The sequence below is a fragment of the Opisthocomus hoazin genome, chromosome 8, assembly GCF_030867145.1.
Source record: "Opisthocomus hoazin isolate bOpiHoa1 chromosome 8, bOpiHoa1.hap1, whole genome shotgun sequence".
Taxonomy (NCBI): Eukaryota; Metazoa; Chordata; class Aves; order Opisthocomiformes; family Opisthocomidae; genus Opisthocomus; species Opisthocomus hoazin.
In genome coordinates this window covers 16306103-16311768 of record NC_134421.1, presented here as the reverse complement: position 1 = coordinate 16311768, position 5666 = coordinate 16306103, and positions in this window count along the sequence as shown.

Here is a 5666-nt window from a genome sequence, read left to right as displayed (position 1 = left end):
GCCCGCCGCCCCCCGGCATGGCTCGGCGCCGGCTGCGGCGAGGCGAGGCGAGGCGAGCCCGCAGCCCCCCGCCGCCTTCCTCCTCCTCGGCGGAGCGGCCCGGCACCTCCTCCCGGCCGCGGGGAAGGATGCGGCGCGCCGCGGTGCGATGCGGAGCGGAGCCGAGCCCCGCCGGCAGCGGCGGGCAGGGCTGCAGCAGCCCCTTTTGTGCCGCCCTCCCCGCCTGTCTCCTCCCCCGGGCCGCCGCCGCCCGCCCCCCGGGGCCCGGCCCCGCCGCCCCCCGCCTCCCCGCGCCGCGCAGGGGGGGGGGCCCGGCGGGTGAGGCCGAGGGGGCTGTGCGGAGCGGGCTGCGGGGCGAGCGGCGGGGCCGGGGGTGCCCCCCCGGGGGTGCCGCGGGGCGGAGGCAGAGCCGCGGGGACGCTCGGCGGGCCTGCGGGCGGGCCGGCCCCTCCGCCGGCGGGGCGGCATCCCTCCGCGGGCCCCGGCGGGGGGCGGCGGGGTGGAGGTGGGCGAGGTGGTGGTGGGCGAGGTGGAGATGGGCGAGGTGGAGATGGGCGAGGTGGAGGTGGGCGAGCCGCCGTGCCCAGCGACACCCGGAAAGTTGTGCGGCGGTGCCAGAAATAGAAACCTGCGCCTGCTGACTCCCGATCCCGCGCCCCGACCGCAAAAAAGCTGCCTTTTCTTAATTCAACTTTTCCCTGCCTTCTTCCTCCTCGGGCCCGTCTTTGGGAAGGAAGATGAAGCCAAGCCAAAGCGAAACAACCCCCTCGGCTGAGCAGCACCGCTACGAACGCGCTGAAACGCGAGCGTGGGACCTCACCCCTCGCGGCCGAGAGCTAGCGAGAGGTCAAAAGGAAGCAGAACCGGAGCACACCCTTCCTCGCGACTCGATGGGGCTTTAGAAAAACAGCGCGCTGAAAACAAAGCGTCGGTGCCAGCGCCCCTCGGACCTGCCGTTGCTCAGATGGGGCGGTTAAACCGCTGCCGCCCGTTCTCCCAAGCAGTGCTGGCGGCAGGCCGGTGGGGATGCACAGGAGTCTGCCCTAGGGACTGATCTTCTGCCTGTTCTCCTCGTCTCACCTAGCTGGCACCAGAGAGGGCTTCCTTGGGAAAGGGCCGTCCTAATTTTGGGTTTTAAGGCCAAGATGGAGACCGTGTCAGAGCCCAGGCTAAGAGACAGCGTAAGTGAATTCTCCCCGCTGCAAACTCAGCTAGAAGGATGACTGAAGACAGCCAGAGGTCAGCTGGATTCAGAAGTGCCTCAGGAGTATTGCAGAAGTACTGAGGGAAAGGAATGAGGACAGAGGAGGAAGACAATGGTACAGCAAGTGAAGTTCTCACCATATGAGGGAGGTCGTTTTGTGGCAGAAGACAGTACTACACCAGCACAAGTCCCTGAGCACGCCAAGAGGTTCCATCTCGACGACACCAGTAGCATATCGGGGGGAACACACTGGGAAGACAACAACATCCCCATCTTTGCGGGTCTGAGATGAAGTCGCTCACCCACAGGACGATGCTCTCCGGGACAGCCGTGGGACCCAAGCAGAAAACTGGGCTGCAAGGGAGCCCTTAGCTCCTCCGTCCCCAGGGGAAATTTGGCAGCTGTGTTTCAATTTGCCTTGAGGCCACAACTGCTTTATTTTTTTTTTTTGAGAGGGTTGGAAAGTGATGGCATTAGCCTTGCTTGTGTGGGTGATTTCAGCTCTGGGAGTATAAATCCTGTTAGGGATGGGCAGCAATAACCAACTCATTTCCCCCAGCCGGCGAACACCCATCACGGAAGGGGCGGTTGGCACTAGTGGGAAGAAAATACCGCTATTTTGGACCTCCTTCGCTCGCAAAACATTATCCCTTTGCTTCAGATATTATCCCTGGAGTGGTTTGAAGACAGCCAACACTTTTCCATGTTAATGTGATAAAACTAAAGGCTTACGGGCTCATCCAGAGATTGCAAATGTTTGGGAACATCAGACCACAAATCTAGAGGCAGAATAACATCCCTGCGCACGGAGAGGCAGCTGCGATACCACAGCTCCCCTGTCCTGTGACAAACAGCGTTTGCCATGCTGAGTACTCCTGACTAGATGGAGACAGGGCTCCCGCAGCCTCCCCGGAGCTGTTTGCCCCTCTATTACACCCTGCAAACATTTGGGGAGGGATTTTAGCTTCGCCTTTCAACCTTCTTGTGAGGAAAGACGAGGTTTTGCTCTTCTTCCTCAGGCTAACCCTGGAGCAGAATGATGCAGAAGGCGGTTGTTTCAGCGTGCGCTAGTACGTTACCAGGCGCAGCAGCTTGCTGGTACCTCCTTCACCCCAGCGCAGCCGTTACCTGTACCTCCTCCCGAGTGGGACCTTGTTTCCAAACCTGTGTGGTTCTGGGTTTGTGGGCCCAGACAGCAGAAGTCTTTTTTTATTATTATTTTTTAAATGGTATTACATGCTTTGATGGCACCAAACTGCGGCTGTAGGCTTAGATGTAGTACCCAAGCACCTCACAGTTTCTAATTTACTTAGCCATCATACCCTCTCCAAGAGGTAAAAAACCCCAAACCTTTCACTCTGTTCTATGTAAAAGGAACAGAGGATTAGAAAAATTCTGTGATTTGCTGGAGGCCAAACAGAAAGGCTACAGTAGGGGAGAAATCTGGCTGCGGATCAGCACCCTAACCGTTGCTGTCTGTGTAGTGTTTTCTCTCTGCTTCGCATACTTCAGAGACATGCTGGACAAGCTCCCTTGGGATAAGGAGTCATTTTTAGCCCTATTTCTTACAGAAATGAAGCTCTCGCAATCATGTTGTCTATCTGGCTGTCTATCAGCCTCCCACGATACGGTTTAAATCCACTGGCCAATTTCAACCGAAAGCGAAGCAGTTTGGATGAGCTCCGTGATGAGCAGAAACAGGGGAGGGAAGAGAGGGAGAGAGCAGAGCGTGCACCTGCGGGCCGTGGGGCGGCTGGACACCGCTCCTGGCACGGCGTGTGGTGCCTCCTGCCCCTCTACGGGGTGAGGGAGACGGACAGAGCCCAGGGCACGGCGTGCGGAGCCGGCGAGGCCGGGAAGGAGCTGAGCACGCTGCACGGATGTCCCGGGCATGCAGCGACCCCAAGCACGAATGGGGCAGAGACCCAGAGACCCCAGGAAGAGACCACTCATCCCGCCACTGGCAGAGCAACTTCTGCTCTCTGCACTCCCAAACCCCCCGCCGGCTGCTCCTCCGGGAAAGCGGCTGATTAACATATTGCGACGAGTTAACCTTAAATGGACTAAAAACCCAAACCTCTGCATGCAAATGAATCCTGATGGAAGAAGCGAGATAAAACACCGCCCAGCCACAGCTGAGCCCTCGGCTCCGCTGGTTTGCTGACCGAGACCCTTCTGTGTTTGCAGTTGAACCAAGGGGACTCCCTGGTGATGTGCTCAGCCCTGTGATGATTTGCACCTCCCCACCCCACTCTACTGCCTTGCCAGAAGCAAAACACTGTCCTGTGTGGTTTTTATGGGTTTTGGTGGCCAGGATGTGCGATGTGGCCCTATTTTCTTCCTCTTGGGTGGCACCAAATGTGGGTGGTGTGGGCAAGAGCCTCTGGTCAGCGCTGGCTTTAGCAACCCCAGCAGAGCTGGGTAGCTCCAACCTGCCAGCCAAAGGCAGGGGGTGGAAAGGTGCTTCCCCATCACTCCTGGGGGAACGCGGTTCACATCTGAGGGGCTGTGCCTAAGGGTTTGCTGTTACAGAAAGAGGTAATTCTGCCAGTCCCTCTCCTAAGAGGAACTATAAACACTTCCCACTCGGTCGCACTTACGCGATCTCTTTTTCACCATGTGGCTATTGCTGATAAGTGATTCTAGGGCTCCCTGTGTGCAAGTCATTTGACATTCGGTTAACTCCTTCACACTGAGTTACAGAGCCGAGTTAATGGTCACAGAGCCGAACTTTCACTGTCGCCCTTTCCCCAGAAGATCGCCGAAAGGTCACCTCTTTCTCCCCCCCTTCGGGATTAGAGTCCTTTTATGCCCTTTCGAGCTAGTCTCCGCCAACAAAGTCCTCCTTTGAGCCAACCAGTCTTGAAATCCGATGCTCTTGTTCATTTTGCACTGCTGGTGGCAGGGAGGAAAACAACAAAGTGACATTTCTATCATCGGTCACAAGGCAATCGGCATAAGACAATGATATTTATCTCCTCCTTGAGTGCTCTGAGGACTCAGATCTGAAAAAAATTACAGTCCCTGGCAATCACCATTTCCAGCAATCAGGCAGTAGTCGAGCAAGTGGGAAGATGAACAAGTGCTGGTACAAATACTCACAGACTAACCCTAATAGCAGGATCCGGCCAGAAAAGATGCCTTGTGTGTAACAGAAACAAACAAATGCCTTTAAACTTGCACTGGTGTTAAGTAACGTAAACCTTTGCCAGATCAGGATTGTTTGCTCTCACTTAGGGGTTTCTGGCAGCCCTGCTCCTTGGATTATTTGCTGAAATGCATTTGGCTTTTTTTCAGTTTGCGATCTTGAAGGCAGAGCGATCAAGTTTCATCCTCATCTCCTACTACAGAGCGATTCCGGGCAGCATGAAAAATTGGATCTTTCCGCAGCTGGGAGGGCTGAGGAGGGAGGCAGCCGTGGCAAGGTGGCCCAAGGCGGCGGGCACGGAGGTGAAGGTGTCTGCTGGCACCAGCGTCCTGCCCAGCCCAGGCCACGCCACTTGTTCCAGCCAATGCCGAGCCTCTCCAGCCTGCAGACTGCAGCATGGGGCTATATTTTGCTGCACGCTTTCAGACCACTGGATACACCAGAGCTTCCACGACTTCCTCTAAGAACAACTGAAATATAAATAAAAGCAAGTCGGTGGTGGCTTGTCGGAAGCAGGAAAGTCGGTGAAGGAAAAGTTGAGCAAAAATTTGGTCTGGCAGCAACAGAGTGTTTCTACATAATTTTGGTTAAAAAAACCCGCCATGCAGTCAAGAAAAAGCACATGCAAAAGGGGCTTCAGAGGCATTTCTGCAGCACAGCAGAAGAGGTCTCTAACAGCAATCGTGTGTAGGCAGTGGAGGGCACTGGGAGTCCTGGGGTTGCTGGGTGCTTGTATTCTGAATCACCTGTTCCGAGTGCAACAGCAAACCCCTTCCTGCGGAAGAAATGCTGCCGGGCTGGGAGCTTTCTGGTGTCTTCCCCTCAGGAGCAACGGCCAACAGAAAAGGAGAACTTCGCCTGCGTTCATTTCTCTAGCTCTTGTCACGGCTTGAGCTCAGGGTAGCCTGCACCCTCCAGATTACGGGGGGGTCAGTACCTGCCAGCTCTCCCAGTGATGGATGCAAAAGCCAACAAGTCATCACCATTCGGCCTTGGAAACCAAATAAACCAGAGGATTTTTTTTTTCCACTGTGCGAATTGGCCAAAACAAAGACAGAGAAGAAGTCAAAAGGAATGCAAGTCTAAGAGTGATGCAATGACAGGGGGTGGAAGGACTCTGGGAAGATGCTGGATGCACAGATTGGGGTGCAGCAGTCCTCCTTCAGGTTATTTCTGTGGGAGTTTTGGCTGTTGGCCAGGACCAGGTGGGCTCATGTCAGCTGGTGGATTTTCTTTGGCTGCCTGTTGCATGGGGATGACCCTGACGCCTCTGAATTGTGACTTTTCCTCCCACAAGTCAAAGATGGAGCAGCC